The sequence below is a fragment of the Cydia pomonella genome, chromosome 15 (genome assembly GCF_033807575.1).
Source record: "Cydia pomonella isolate Wapato2018A chromosome 15, ilCydPomo1, whole genome shotgun sequence".
NCBI classification, from domain to species: domain Eukaryota; kingdom Metazoa; phylum Arthropoda; class Insecta; order Lepidoptera; family Tortricidae; genus Cydia; species Cydia pomonella.
The window spans coordinates 17,227,925-17,245,064 of NC_084717.1; the positions used below are offsets into that span (position 1 = coordinate 17,227,925).

Consider the following 17,140-nt stretch of genomic DNA (forward strand, 5'->3'; position numbering starts at 1 on the left):
TTTGGAGATTATGACAGATGATTTCATGATTGAATCTTGCTATGCTGAATTTTGGGCATGATCGTAGAAGGTGGTCTATTGTTTGTGGGGTGTTTCCGTCACAGGGGCAGAGATCGTCGGTGATAATTTTCATTCTTTTTAGGTATTTCTTGTGGTAGCCGTGTCCGGTGAGAATTTGGGTTAGATGGAAGGAAATGGTGGTCTTGTTCCGGAGCTCTTTGATGTGGTTAAGAGTTGGTAGCCAGTTCTTTAGGTGCATTCCGGTGGTAGAGGTGAGGTAGTCATTGCAGTGCGCTTTTTGTGTTTCAGTTTTACAGAGGTGCTTAATGTAGGAGATGGGAAAGTGGTCAAAGTCGGGTGCACGGTGGAGAGTGGCGGCGTTTTTGGCTTCCTGGTCCGCTTCCTCATTTCCAAGCAGTCCTGCATGGGCCTTGATCCAACAGAACTGTATTGTGCCTCCTTGTGTGATTTGGTGGATTTTCCGATGAATGCTGTTGACTATGCAGTTTGTGCTGTTTCTATTGGCGATTTCCTGTAATGCTGACAAGGAGTCGGAAAACACGGTGCAATGGGTTATTTGGAGGTGGATACATGTTTCGCAGGCAGTGTCTATGGCTACGCATTCGGCTTGGAATACGGAACAGAATTTATGTAGCTTTTTGCGTTTGATTGTGTGTCGGCCATCAGGGTGGTGTATTATGACTGCTGCTCCGACCCCTCCGTCATGTTTGCTCCCGTCGGTGTAGATTCGGTGCATGTCTATTGTATTGTATGGTTCGAGGTCTGTTGCACTGTGGATTTTATTAATTTTGATGGATATCCTGTCCGAGGGGTGGAGAAGTTGCGCTGGTGGTATTCGGGTGTCCAGAGTGAGATCAGTGGGTAAGTATTTGCTGATTCCACTCCGTTTCGTTTTTTCGACTTCAGCTACTTCGTTTAATTTGTGGTGGAGCGGCGTGAGGTTCGCTAGAGCTATGGAAGCGATGGTGGGCAGCGTGCGGAAGCCTCGGATGATTTTTATTGCAAATCTACGTTGTAGGCTGAGGAGCGCTTTGGTCACTTTTTTGTATTTCGTTGCACTACTCCATACTTCGGCACCGTAAGTTATAATGGGTTCGATTGCGTAATTATAGATAATGGAGACATTTTCTGCATGTACTCCCCATGTTGGGCGGATAATTTGGCAGAGTTTTGCATACATTTTCAGGGCTTTTCCGATGACATATTCGCAATGGTTGATAAACTTGAAATTTTGATCGATTATAATGCCGAGGAGTTTGAGGTTGTTGGAAAATTTGATTGGGATGTTATCCATGGTAATATTACAAGTTTTAGCTTTAGGCGTGCATGTCATCAGTTGTGTTTTCTGTGGGCCGAATTTAAGGTAGTTTTCGGTGCCCCAATTAGAGATAGTCTGAAGGATGTGGTTGGCATTAGTTTGTAGTTGTTCGTTATTTTGGGCGGTGCAAATTAGGAGGATATCGTCGGCGTATGCTTGGATGTAGTTCCCATTTGGTAATTCTGTATCTAGGAGGTCGTCCATGATTAAGTTCCACATTATTGGTCCTAGCACTGAGCCTTGTACGCAGCCTCGGTTTTGTATTTTGGTGGCAGTGGCGTCGGCGTAATTGAGTACTATTTTCCTGTCCTGTGTGTAACTTTGGATGACATTGTATATATTTACCGGACAATTGATGTATTGTAGTCTTCTGAATATGGCGGGCCACCACGCGTGATCGAAGGCGCCTTGTATATCCAGTGAAATAGCTACGACCATCTTTTTGTGGAGTTTTGCCTCTTTCATGGTTTCTATTGCATTTATTATTGCAGACCTATATTATTAACAAAAGTTATGCCAATCAGACCTACTTGACACAGGTCGAAGTAGATCTGACCTGCTTCATCCAATGCCACATTATGGGGCAGCTTAATTTGTCCGCAATCACCTTCAGAATGCTGTTTCAGTTTCCCTTACGCGACCCATTAGCGACGTGACCGTAAGTAAAACAGGTTTAGTAAATATTTGTGATTTTAAAAATCACCCCGTTTTCGAACTTATCGCAATGCATAGTATAATTAATTATAATTATAAACTGCGTTTACTTTTTTCAATTGTAATTGACGATGGGCACTTTTGTCCGAATCGAGATTTTTCAATGACTTTTTTAAACTGTTTAGCAGCACACTTGCTCGTGAACGGTGTTATTGTTATTGTATGCCAGCATACTGAGATGGAATGAGCTATATTATGCCAACGGGCGTAATAGTTTTTTTTTAAATTTCTTGCGCCCAGGGGCATTTTGGGCTTAATGTTTGTTTGAAGTAGGTATAAATGAGTTTTATTTTTAAAATGCTGACGCTTATAAATTGTTTTTAATGTGTATGTTTATAAATATTTAATTTGATTAATTTTATTACCTGTCAAAAATCACAATATGGCGGACGAATGTTTGATATGTCACCGTATTTAAGTCTTATTTCGCCTAAAATTTTGCTTTTTCCTCACAAGTGTGATGGAAAACATTGTGTGTGCCACGGGCGGTACAAGAATGATTAGTAAATTAGTAAATTCTTGTTTACCGCCGTTAATACACGATGTACTATAAAACACACGCTACACGCCTTATTTACCTAGACCTAAAATCCCAGTACAACAATACTTGATATATTTTGCATAACCGTAGCAGATTACAAGGCAAAATTTTACCAAATACTCGTAGTTACCCCTAAACTACAATAAAAAGTAGAACCCTAAGGTTTATCGCCGACCACCCAGGTATAATCATAGTTTGTTAACTTCGTAATTTGTGTTTGTACTGTTTGTCCTAAGCTTAATGATCATGCGGGCTTAAAGCCTGGAGGTTGATCCTAATTCAGGAGCTTATTTTCAACACCTGCTTTGTTATCGTGGTGTCAAACTGAGATAAATGGAAAATAGTACATTATGCGTGCGAGCTGCAAGCGAGCGCATAATAAGAAGGTCGATGTGTGTAATGACCATAGCACACGCGTTTCATACGATGTTTTTCAACACACTTGCGAGGAAAAAAACTCATATTAATCAAATTTTAATCGTTTAACTGGTTAGTATGCAGTCTTGCATCTGTCATACTGCCTGCCGCCCCCCACCCCGCCGCCGGCGGCCGGTGGTCCACGTTGTAAAATCTACTCGACCAATTTAAGAAGGCTCCGTTTCCATACATATTATTAGCAATCAGTTACCTTCTTATCTAAGTCGGATAATATAATGAAAAAACACGAGTGTTATAATATACTGAAAAAGTACGCGTGTTTAATATCTAGGATTATGAGCCAAAAATCAGTGGAATAAAAACGCCGTTTTGAGCAAGTGTGTTGAAAAGACTTATTTCGTATTAAAATGATACAACTGAAAGTTTGCGTTGTTAATCAAAAAGAATATTGGAGACTAATACCATTTTAAAATCATTCAGAATAACTACACGTGAACTACAAATGAACTCATAAAAAAAATTGCGATAAAAATATGGACAAATCGTGTCTTGCTTGGACATTTTGGACAAAACCTTTTATGCCCGAAATCATATTTTGTTCGTATCAGCAAATATAATTTTCGGTTTGACGTAAGGGTTACCTATATAGGTACTCATACTTTACTCATTGGTAAGGGTAATTTAAAAAATTCACATCAAACCAAACAAAGTGTTTTCTCCATCGGCACAATGAAGTGACAAATCATTTTGCTTGAAAAATTCTTGTGGACAAAACCCTTTTTGCATAATGATCCCGATATACAAAATCAAAATACTACGGGCAAATAACATCTATATAGTGACGACAAATTTTATATTTATAGGTGCTATTTTTAATTTTCTATAGACTGATAACATTAACATAATTTCATTTTTTTTGTGACAAATCAGGTTTTGAATAGTGTTGGTTAAGACTCGAGTTCTTTGAGTCCTCTGCTTTGAAACTCGACTCAGTTTTTCAGACTCACATATTAAGTCTTAACTCGGGTTCTTTTCAACTTGTTAGAGACTCGAGTCTTTTTTTAGGGACTTGAGTCCTTTTCAGAGAACTCTCAATTTTTTGTTTGCAAAATTTTCAAATGCGTTGTCTTTAAGTAACTAACTTTTACAGTACATATGGGGCTACTTTATAGCACTAGTGCGAGAAGTAGCATATTATGTTACTGTGTCGAACATTTAAAGGGCCATATGTACTGTAAAACGTTGTACGATACATGTGCGAATAGGTAATTCGCAACTCGTGTCGATTTAAAACACTCCCTTCGGTCGTGTTTTAATTTATCGCCACTCGTTTCGAATTTCCTATTTTTCGCACTTGTATCGTAATGTACTATTATAGCACACAAATAATACAATAACGCAAAATTTCTTTACTTTTATTTAGGTTAAACCTATGAAATTGTTGACGGAGTCTTTATTCGGAGGCTCGAGTCCTTTTGAGCTCTTTTAAAAAAGAATCAATAAATGACTCGCCTCGGGTCTTAAAAAACTCGGAAGTTTTTTAAGCACCGAGTTTCGTAAAAACGAGTCGAGTTTTTCAAATTCAGTCTCAAAAGACTCGAATTCCTACCAACACTAGTTTTGAATTATGCTCCTCAGTTTAACAAAGTTTTGGTTTGAACTGGTTACGATAAGACCTTGATGGTCGCCTTGGTGATTAACGTCCTCTCAGCACGCATGACTTTTATTTCATTTCGCATGCAACAATCTTAGACAACAAATGAGATCAAAGCTGTAACAAGTTGCTAAATCTGAATTGGACTCCTGGTTTACAGAGGTAACCACAAAGCTAAAGCTGGGTACACACTGTGTACACAGCGAGTTTGGCTGTGTGGACTTAGCTGAAAATGTAAGCCTCGTTGACTGGGGGTTAACTAGTTATTTTCACTTTTATTATTTATTCAAACTTTACTAAACGAAATAGAAAATATACAAACTTAATGCCCTAAAGGCAGTTTTCACTTTTCGGAATGTTTATAATTCTTTCTTCAAATTTCTCAAATTAAAACTCTTCAGTACCCCTAGTGTAAATATTTTCGACAGCGAAACGTGACGTACGCGTTTGCGTTAAGTGTCATTTTGTATGAGATTTTTGACTTTCCAAAACGTCCCGCTTGGCGCACTGTTCAAAAACCCATACAAAATGAGACTTAACGCAAACGCGTACGTCACGTTTCGCTATCGACTAAATTTACACTATGGGTACAGATTATTAGAATAAAGAAGTAGATGTAGTCGATTGTAGATTAGTACTGTATAAAGTTCATATGCAATAATTTATAATTAGTAAAACAATATGCTCCTGCAAACCAATGTAAGTGCCGTATGGCACAAACGTATTTTCACCCGAATATGCTGCTATGACAATAAAACGAGATTACCTATCACTGCGAAGCTACGCGAGGAAACAAGTCCCCATTATCTCGCATTTTCCTGTAAATACAATAAGTAAGTAATAATGTCAGAAATTGCCTCTCGGGATATATTTATGCAGTTTCCTTAATGTAAGATATTTCTCCTTTATTATGTAGTAATTTCTTGGGTTTCTTAAGATAAATTAGCTTTGTTCCTCTTTATGATTGTGCCTGTTTGTTTGTTACAACGTATTTGTGCGAGTGTACTTTTTTTAGTACCACTACGGTGGCAAACAAGCATACGGCCGCCTGATGGTAAGAAGTCACCGAAGCCTATGGACGCCTGCAACTCCAGAGGCGTAACATGCGCGTTGCCGACCCAAAAATATGTACACTCCTTTTTAAAGAACCTCATACGCATACGGTTCATAAGGTTTTAACCTCGGTCGGAAAACCTCGGCAGGTAGCTCATTCCACAACCGGAGCGTGCGCGGGAGGAAGCTCCTCTTAAACCGCACAGTGCGTGACTATTTAGTTTCTAGGGTGTGAGTATGAACACTCTGTCGACGGCGGGCGGTGCGGTGATAGAAAGTAGCCGTGGGCATCATGTCAAATAATTCTTCAGAGCACAGCCCATTGTACAAGCGGTACAACACACATAAGGAGGCAAAGTCCCTCCTTAGACTTAAAGGTTCCATACCGCTTGACTTGAGTCACTCAGTTTCACCAATTCCACTCCATCGAGTATTTAACTACCTAGTATTTTACCCGTAAGTATTACCATTGCGCCCAGCACTGTAAAATGAGACATGTCACCATGACAGGCTCATTTCGTTAAAAGCGGCTGTTTAAAGTTAAACACGAGACCGAGAGCGGCATTCGAAATGTTCTAATCTGATCTTGATTTGATAATAATACATATTTAAAAAAAAAATATTTTCACTAGAATAAAATGAAAACAAAATATTTCCACCAACTTTGACAAGACAAAGTGTGTTGATGTCATTATACGTTCATATTTCAACAGAAATTTGTTATGCAATATCGACACACACAAAATCTATGCAGAATAGAGATTATTCGGCTAATTTTCGAATATTTGTATTCGGCTGAATTATTCCGTTAAAATGCCGAATATTTGGTTATTATATTTGTCTCGTTACAATACTGTAAAAGCTCCTCCTCTTATTCAAGTTACTCTCTTCCATCAGGTTTCGTTTTCTCATAGTTATTAAAACACATGATGTGATCTAATCCATAATGTTTTGACTATTTAGAGAGTATTTAATATATTTTTGCAAGTTTTAACATGTTTTTTTCTAGGGAATTGCCTAGGAAGCGATTCATGTTTAGCTGCTAATGTAATTGAAGCGTTTTCAAACGGTTTATTACAATGATATAGAATATACATAGGTGAACAGGAACAAAATATCCATGCTCATCACACAAATACATGCCGTTACTAGGATTTGGACCCGGGACCATCAAAACAAAAGCTTTAGCCTCTGTTCTCCACAGTCCCACAGTCTCCACTGCAATTGGCACAAAATCGTATATTTGTGACGATTACAAAATAAATAAACAGTGCGATGTAAACTACCCGCCGGCCGCATTCCGTTGATGGCTGCAGCGGCGATGTGTCGGGTGCAGCATGCAGAGTACATGTGTACCAATTACTGTGTTTTATTTAACCATCCTAATATACGTGACACAAGTGAACCAGAAGCATAAGCCAAGGGATTTATCTTCGGATGTGTGTCAGGATATAGTGAGTGTTGCTTGTCGGGAGATTGACATTAGTCACATTAGTTAACACATGTGTGGTGGTTTGAAATTGTGATGCCTACCCCAAACTTTTTTCATAGACTTTTCGTCGGGTGGTTACACAAATCTCAGTTTAGACATTTTTCTGGGACATCAGTTATTCGCGACCAAGACCAGTGAAATTGCGTCGAAACGTCGGAAATAAAGGTAACAAAATAAATTCACGATAGGTTTTAAATGTTTTAGAAGGTCATGATGTCACGATCCTCGTCGATCGAGGAAGTACATTGTAGGTAGTGTACACACTTAAAAAGTTGTACACGGCAAGTACTAAGTGAAATAAGCAAACTTAGTAAGTCTTAAGTTGCTTGAGGAAAGAAGCGGTTTTTAGCTATACGTTATAAACTAATTTTAGGAACATCGCAGGGTACACTTTGGTCTTGGAAGTTGCTAAAAGTTAATACAGTAGAGCCTCGATTTTACGGACCTTTAATTGACCGAACGCTGCAGCTGAAATATTCTTAATTTCACAATGGACGACTTTATAAAAAAAGGCAAGGCCGATACCGTCCGGCGAACTGTTATTCAGTGGGCCCCTTAAGTGTTATTTTAAACGTCAAACTTCTATCTAAATTATGAGGTTTACTTAAAACTTGTACAGGCTGGGCCACAAAAATCGTTGTCAACTTAGCTTGGTCAGTCTAGTACAGTCACGGACTTTAATTTTTGAGCCATTTAGGGTTTAGGGCTTGTGCACAAATCACGCGAGGTTAAATAGGGGGGGGGGGGGAGAGGGGTGGTCACGAAAAAATCAGATCACGTTGAGGGAGGGGGGGTATAAGGAGACCTCACGTGTATTTTTCTATAGTGAACGAAACTAAGAAACAGTATCTATCACATACTTTTTCTTGGTTTCGTTAGACATAACTCTTCACTTAGCACTTTAAAATAGCGAGTCTAAATAAGATTTACTCAATAAGATACCTACTATTTCTCTTAAAATTAGGTCAAATGATTTTTTTTAAAGTACACGTGAGGTTATATGGGGGAGGGAGGTGTTAGCCAAAAACCTCACCAAATATCACCAAGGGGGAGGGGGGGTCAAAAATTAGCCGAAAAAACCTCACGTGATTTGTACACAAGCCCTTACTTATTTGACATTTCATACCGTTAGTATTGACACTTTGTATTGATACTAAAAAAAACATGTAGAATGGCAAATGTGTAAGTGGAAAAACGTTTTCTCCTTTTGTATGGGCGGTCACGTGGTTATACATCCCTCTTAAGAACTTGACACAAACTTCACACATCAGTCAACTTCAAGGCAAGTTAAGGGCTGGAAATGGTGCATTTACCTTAAACATTTAACTTTGCTCACTTATGCTTAACTTTAGAGTGACGTGACAGGCTGTAATGGGTCCTATATAAGTCTACATTAAGTTTTGAAATGTTTCTTCCAAAAGTTTATGCATTATTAGGTGTGTTTTCGCATAATTTTCTTCATTATTACAACGTTATTAAGACAATTACCCAGATTAGCTAGACTGGAATGGGGCAAAATTTGTTAAAATGGTCTTTCGCAGACTCCAAAAAAGGTTAGTTTGGATGTATTTTATTCTTGGATGGCTCTGAGCCTTGTAGTCCGCTCTTTTTCGGGTTTCCGATGTCAGCTAGAAACTCTTTTAGTTTTGCCATGTCCGTCTGTCTATCCGAGGCTTTGCTCCGTGATCGTTAGTGCTAGAAAGCTGAAATTTGGCATGGATATATAAATCAATCATTCCAAAAGTTGTAAAATAAAACCTAAGAAACAATATTTTTTTAGAGTACGTCCCGTTCCTCTATAACGATTAGTCTATATAGTATAAAGTTAAGTAAATAAGTAAATAGAGACACATTGGGGGAAGTGCACTTGTAAGCAGAGCATTATCATAACGATGACTTAGTAAGCAGTCTCCATAGCCTATGTACGCCTGCAACTCCAGAGGAGTGACATGCGCGTTGATGACCCTAACACACTCCGCACTCTCGTTGAGCTCTGGCAACCTTACTCACCGGCAGGAACACAACACCATGAGTAGGATCTAGTGTTATTTGGCTGCGGTTTTCTGTAAGGTGGAGGTCCCCAGTTTAGCTCTGCTCTAGACCTGGAATGACATCCGCTGTGCTGTGCCATTCACCATTGTGAATGGCACAGGTATGGGCATTCCCATACCTTTCTTCTATGACGGCTGATCGGTGATAACGGGATGCTTTCCATAGAAAACGAAGCGCTGGAAGCTCCGGCCTGGCCCCAGCCTGCTCTAGCGTCAGTCATCCATATATACTCAACATGATCTTCCTTAAGAATTATATAATATTTCTTAATCATCAGACCTTGTACATCTTTACAGATGATTGAAGCAGAATTATGATCTAGCGACAGCGCCGCTCGTGGCTATATAAACCGATAATCCTTAATCCGATATTTCTTAATGGTGTATCAATAATTATGGGATAGACATCAAATATGTTATATATTATTATCTAAAATCTACTTCGGAGAACCATACCTAAGTAAGATAAGCAAATTTAGGAAGTACGTCAGATACTAATCTAGACTCCGTAACGCCAAGATGTTAGCTAACACAACTGATGTGTGAGCAAAGCCAACTACAAAGCTAAACTCACAAACTAACTTCTACACTCTAGATAGTAATACACATGCATGTAGGATACCTATACTATTTAAGACGGAATAGCTTTGCGATCCTAACCTATAAAATATGTATTATTAAAACTTGGTCGAATTAAGCCGTTTTGTCTTATAAAAACTTTGTAATTTACTTTTAAAGCGAAACCTATAAACCTAGAATATATTATTCCGAAGCATCATCGACATCAAAATCAAAGTGATTTGTTAAGACTTAGTGGAAACCGTTCTTCCGAAATGGAAATTTCATCAAAAATGTACGTACGTTGGGCTAGGAACGCAAAGCTATTCTTCCCTCTTAAGAGGGAGGGAGGGATTATATTAGTATTTAGTCCGAAATAGTAACTATGAACAAGCACGCCTTTCCTTATCCTTACACGATATTCTAAAGCCTCTAGAAGAAAAAACAACTGGCGGCATTGTTAACCTACTACAATTGTCATTCACTTATTTAGAATATTCATTTGACGACCGGCCTGGTTGGTAGTGACTGCCTATGAAGCCGATGGTTCTAGGTTCGAATCCCGGTAAGGGCATTCATTTGTGTGATGAGCAATCATACTTCTTCCTCATGTCATTCATGGGTGTTCTCTATGTATTTAAGTATACTCGTACAGTCAGCATCAAAAGTAGCGGATGAAATAACGCGCCAAAAGTATCTGATATTCCGGATAACTTGTCCAAATATATATAAATTGTTAAAATTCACGCTCAAAAGTATATCTTTTACAGTCTTAGTTATTCTATATTAAAGACATCACTTTTTGTTAAGCTGTTACAGAATGGTAGATAGTTATGAAACGTTATTTGATCCGCTACTTTTGATGCTGACTGTACATATCGTTGTCTGATTACCCACAACACTAAACTTCTTGAGCTTACTGCGGGACTAATCGATCTGTGTAATAATGTCAACCTATAATATTTATTTATATTTATATTCATAGGTACATTAAATGGAACGTAACCCATGGTTACCTGAGGATTCTCGATTTTGAATAACGCCAATCTATACCTACCTGCTCAATAGAATCCTAACGTTTTATAAAACTACAACATACACTACTACTACTACAACTACTACTACTATACGACAACATACTATTACTATACTATAACTATACTATTACTATACTATTACTATACTATTACTATACTATTACTATACTGTTACTATACTATTACTATACTATTACTATACTATTACTATACTATTGTAAGGACTTGATTATTGAAACAACGACATATTGGAAGTGTCTTTTATTTGTAAAGCGCTGTCTCACTCTTACCTTACTGTTTATACATATCTCTATTCTTGTTACTCTAACGGTGTTATTAAATATCGAATGAGACTACTATGGTTCGACCTAATAATCGACTTTGCCCTTACATGCCCTTTGAAATTTAAATTGAAAAGAATATTTATATTATTTTAATTTTAAATTTCACATCTCTCTTACCCTTACACTATTACTTTACTAATACTATATACAACAGCCCATTCCAATCAAGTTTACCACGAGAACTCACTTCTATGTTCGCAATTAACACGTATAAATAAACGCCATCAAGGCTATAGTCTTGCTGTCATTTTCACTTAGTCTGGTGATCGTGAGTCGACTTATAAGTTAAATGCTCTTTCCAGTGAGTATGTGACTTGTCTCATAAACTACAACTACTTAACTCTTCACGCTTACTTGCCCTTTGCACACAAACTTGTCCAACTTGCCATGCAAGTAGCTTTAAACACAGTCGTTGCATTTCAATTTTCTTGCTGCAATGTTAAAGTAAAATAAGCTGTATTACAATGAATTATGACAAACTTTTGGATGGCAGATAGTTGGGATATACAACGTTCTTGTTTTGCAGTCTGGTTATTAGTTTTTCCGTCTTTCGTATTCAAATGTCTTACGCAGTTTCAGATTTAATAAATGTCAAACGAAGGCAACGTTTGTGCCACTGCTATCAAAATTAAATCTTAGAGCCTATAAACAGGGATGGTGATATTTACGTAATAAAATGTATAACACAATCTAGTTAAATGGATAGAGAATAAGGCAGTATATATCAATAAAGTGTTGTCCCCAGTCCCCAGGCCTGGGGGGTCGCGAAGCCCAAGGGTTATAGCGGGGACTTGCAAATAAACCAGTAAAAATTCATAATGCGGCTGCAGCAGCTGATTTTCACGAGGTATCGTAGTCTTTTAATGACTTTACAATTTATAGCTTCAGTCCTATTTGCAGCAATACGGCGTTGCGTGAACAAAAGATTTCCTTTGGCAGGATTGATCCTTAGGAGGATGGATTTAAGAAGTGGTGCCACCAAGATTTTTGATGTAAATATTTTATGGGGGGCTCTCAACTTTACCTTGATACATATCTACCATTTAATCTACTAGGCCAAGTGTGGTATCGTTTTCGTATAAATCGGGAACCATTCCAAAGTAAAGACATAAAATATGAAAAAAAAATCCTCTTCACGCTTATTCCGCTTAACCAATTTGGTTAATTAATAATTATAGATAAGTTGAGTCCCGGGGAAGAACATAGGATAGTTTCAATCTCAATAATCATCCCTTGTGTGAAAAGGGAGGTGGAAATCTGCATGGGGAATCAATAACCGCTGAACCAAATTAAATGAAATTTAGTATATAGTCCCGGGGAAGAACATAGGATAGTTTTTATCACAAAAAATCCCTTAAAAGTGAAAAGGAAGGTGTAGGGTTGTATAGGGAATCAATATCAAAAACCGCTGAACCGATTTGGTAAAATCTACGTCTACATCTTGGATTTAGTTGAAAAGATACTAAATTTGACTTAAGATCTAAACTTTAAGAATTATTAACCTCAGAAGTCGCCGACGCTGAAAGCCTTAGTAAAATCAAATTAAAAAAGCCCGGTCCACGGGCCCAATTTACTGCGAACGTCATATTACTTGACTTCATCGCCGGGAACCCTATTAGGCGGTTATTCGAATGTCACTTACCCAGTATAGCTCCATCTTGGCTCGATCGGAAAACGATCCTATATACATTTATATGTAAAGTTTACGATAAATTGGCTGATAACGGTTAGCAATAAGAATTAGAATAATAAGTAAAGTAAAGCAGGTACGTGGCACCTTGGTGAAGTCATTTTAGCTGTGTTATTCTTACAAAAATCGTACAGTGCAGTAAGGGTAATACACGGATTTTTGAACGATATTTTTTATTATTTTTGAGGACAATACTTTACAGCTTGTGTCCAAATAAGTACCGATTTTATCAGTACCTACCCCTTTATGCAGATCATTGTTTAATAAGAAAACGATTCTTTATAGTCCAGAAGAGACGTAACCCTAACTGCCAGTGTTGGCCGAAACGTTAATGCAATTGACCAAACCATTACAAATTGAACCGTAAACTTTAACCGTCCGTTACAGTTTGCGGTTCAATTTGTAATGGTTATAGTCAATTGCAATTAACATTCGGCCAACACTTCTAACTGCTATGTATGACCCAGTATCGCTCTTACACTCGATTACTTATAGTAACAGCAGAAGAATACTTAACTGGGAATATTTTGGTCTTAACATACTCGTAAATGGAGGAAAACTAACAAATCTAAGGTTTGCTGACGATATTATTCAACGCAGTGACAAACCGAGGGACGGACATTCACTCACCGTATAAAAAAATCAACTTCACACCAAAGATCGTGGCCCACGAGCACAAGTGTCTACACATGCCTAGCACAACTTGTAAATGTAATCAACTCGATATTGTAAAAGAACATACTTACCTCGGGCTAATTATAGACCATAACTTTAACTGGGCTCCACATATCCACAGGGTATGTAATAAACTTAGATCTATATTATCAAATCTATGTATACTAAAACATAAAGTCCCTTTTAATACATTAAGACTCCTTTACATGTCTATGGCGGATTCTGTTATAAACTATGGCCTAGAAAGTTATGGAAGATCATTCAAAACCTACCTAAATGATATCTATAACCTCCAGTTACGTATCCTAAAGACTATTGTACCTATGAAAATTAAATATAAACATAAAAATAATTATGAAAATCTATTCAATTACTGCGGAGTATTAACTGTATTTGAAAAAATAACCTTATCCATTGTAACCCAATACTACAATAGCATAAAATACTTAAACAAAAAAACGCGACCCTTACGGTTACGTAACCTAGATGACATTCCAACGTTTGAGGTCCGAAAAACAAACAATGAATATGGTCGAAGAGTATGGAAATGCATTGTACCGCGTATATTGAATAGATTTCCATATGAATTAGTAAGCTCATTAGAAGGTCGAACATGTGGGCAAGTTAGATCTATGATAAAGAAACACATGCTTAAAATGCGAAAATAATGAAAATTTATGCAAAGATGAAGTGTACTGTATAATTAATTCTACACGCCTAGACTCCTTAACTCAAAAAATCTTTTTAATTTAAGATTAGTAGTTAAGTTAGAAAAATGCATGTTTTTTTTGATATGAAATAAACAGATTAAATTTTAAATTTTAATTTTTTTTTTAACCTAAATCTAATGCTACAACAGCTTGCAAACAGCAGTAAAGAAGTTGGGCTGACGATGAATACTGAAAATTCCAAGATAATGACAAACAGTGTTAAATAAGATATACACATAGACCACAACCCATTCCTTATGTAAAACGATCAAGTGATATCACCTCAAAACTTGCAAGAAGTAGACACTAGAATCGGGAACTCATATTGTTCCTCTTGCTTCGAGTTAAATAAACTATGTTTCTTAGTGTTGGTTAAAACAAGTCGTTTTATGAGTTTTAGTCCTCTGCTTAAAACTTGACTCAGTTTTTCAGACTCTATAGTCATTAAGTGGACCCTTGATTCCTTAGCGATACTTAAGTCTTGTGTAAAGACTTGAGCCCTCGCAGTAGTGAAGTGAAGAAGTGAGTTGAGAAGTGAAAGTTCTATTTAAAGGGCTCAAGTCTTTAGAAAAGTGCTAAGCCAATGATTCCAAAATTGAACCATGAGCGTCCACGAATGGTTCGAAAAGTGATCTTGAGCGTTGCGAGGGTTTCAAGGCTAAGGTTAAATAAACTTTGCTACCCAAGGATATACAACAATTTTTACTACACCAACGACTAAAACCAAAAATAAATATTACCAATCAAATCCAAATTAATGCTATCAAATGTATATTATTCAAAATCATCACTTATAAGTCTATTCCACCAGCCAACATGGGGAAATAGAATTTGACTCAAATTACTTTGTCGCTTTTGTGGATAAAATCCAACTTTCTGATCAGTATTTGAAGGATAAAATGAGTCTTTATGAGACGGTGTGGTGAAAAATATTCGTTAATATTAATAGTAGGTACCTTACTTCTTAAATTTCAAATAATGCTCCTAGCAGCCGCTGGTACATTTATATTTTGAAACACGAGAAATCTACGTTTTCAGACTAACAGCAAGTTATTATATCGTGAAATTAGTTCTATTGTCGGGGTTTCCCATTAAATTACAAGGACTGCGTTGAATCTAGTGACGTTTCCTTGGAAGCCGAGTGGAAAGTACTTACTTAATTTGACGAACTAAAGTAAATACTACTATAAAACATTTTTCATTGAATTTTTTAACTTTAGGTAGGTTGCGCAGAAAGTTTAATTGCTGTTTGTTTCCAAAATGTTGCTACTATTCTGCAAATAGAGTAGTCAATCGCGGGAAAAATTAAACATGCTCGAAACAACTACTGTTATCCACAACAGTAAACTTTTCTCTCGATGTAGAATTTTCTCGGTCATATAAAACTTACAAATTTATAATTTGTTTCATTAAATGTATAATTTATTTATTATTGGGAGAAATACTAACCTTGTTGTCATATAAGCTTCATAACCCATTCTACAAAAAATCTCTTATGTGAGTCGTATAAAAGATTTAAAAAAAAATCTCAATAACGGAAACTGATAGCAAATTGTATTCGCAGACGGATACTCAATATGATATAGACTTCATGCATGTAGAAAAATTTGTATGAGCATTGAATGTAACTTAAACTTTTTATTGACTACACTACTAATATACTTAAAAAGACAGGCTTTTATTTCGCGGTAAATATTTTCTTAACAATGTTACTTATTCTCTAAAGAGTTAATGTACATAAATACTTAAGTATAGACAACAATTATGTCGATATTTTATTTTGTAAATCTCTCGTTGTTGCTAGGAAAATTTCTAGGTCTAGTAAAACGAGCTCAAAAATATACTGGTTTATTCGAGACAAGCCTTTGTAACGATGGAATACGATGATGCAAATCTTGGCTGTTAGCGAGTTCCAAAAGGTTGTAAATCTCGTAATGAACTTAGTTACATACAATGTTTTGTAAGTTAAGTGTTTCCTAGTTGTTTTGTTGGCTTCCTGCATCGTGCCAATTAAGTGAACACAGGCTTTTCATGAGCAGCGAATAGCTTATTTAATATAACGGAAAACATATTTCCCTTGATACCGTAAACTGGGGTGGGGTTACTTTGATTCAAGGGGTAAAGTTGACCATCGATTTCTAAGCAATAGGGAGTTGATTTTTGAACGCGAGAAGAAATTTCAGATGTGTTTGATAACCTTTACGTACCTTTATATACGTGATAAATGCGTGTGGATATTGCATTCAGAAACGAATTCCATATTTAAAAATCGATGATCAATGTTACCCCACGAGTCAAAGTAATCCCAGTTTACCAGTACTTTTCACTAGATTATTACGTTTTATGTTTTTTGGTGCCACGTTCCAGTGTTCGCCGAACGTTAATTAGAATTGAACATTAACCATAACAAATTGAACCGTAAACCGTAATGGACGGTTACAGTTTACGGTTCAATTTGTAATGGTTAACGGACAATTCTAATTAACGTTAGGCCAACATTCCCTACTATATTGATTATTATTTACAAGCAATTTTTTAGTTAATTAATTATTGTTTGACCATCTTTGAAAAGATAATATAGTTGTAGTATATAAAACATAATTAAACTATAAAACTTAAAACCTAAATCTAAAAATAAATAATACTAAACATAAAATAAAATACTAAAAAATATCCCCCTGCGGCATGGTGCCGTAGATACTGGCAGCAGATATATTGATTATTGAAGTCTTAACAGGGGGTAAAAAACGGTATTTAGAAGCGAACAAAGGATGGTGGGCCGTGCGAAACTTGGAACGAGAGATAGAGGTATCGCGCGGAATAAAAAGGGTTTATACCTTTTATCTTAACAACTGTAATAGTTGACTTCTCTTTACTTTCTTTACATAGACAACTTAAATTAAA

The 17,140-nt window shown here is 36.7% G+C and overlaps 1 protein-coding gene and 2 long non-coding RNA genes across 3 annotated transcripts in view; 2 read left to right on the forward strand and 1 right to left on the reverse strand.

The window, feature by feature from the left end:
* Nucleotides 1-4,347, reverse strand: part of LOC133526022 (uncharacterized) — a 577,119-nt gene extending 572,772 nt beyond the window's left edge. Inside the window, exon 1 of the long non-coding RNA XR_009800665.1 lies at nucleotides 4,115-4,347. This is a non-coding gene — a long non-coding RNA (uncharacterized LOC133526022). The remainder of the gene's footprint in view (nucleotides 1-4,114) is intronic.
* The window catches only part of LOC133526024 (uncharacterized), a 196,831-nt gene that overhangs the window by 136,478 nt on the left and 43,213 nt on the right, over nucleotides 1-17,140 (forward strand). The window lies entirely within an intron of this gene.
* The window catches only part of LOC133526021 (dopamine D2-like receptor), a 55,772-nt gene that overhangs the window by 5,883 nt on the left and 32,749 nt on the right, over nucleotides 1-17,140 (forward strand). The window lies entirely within an intron of this gene.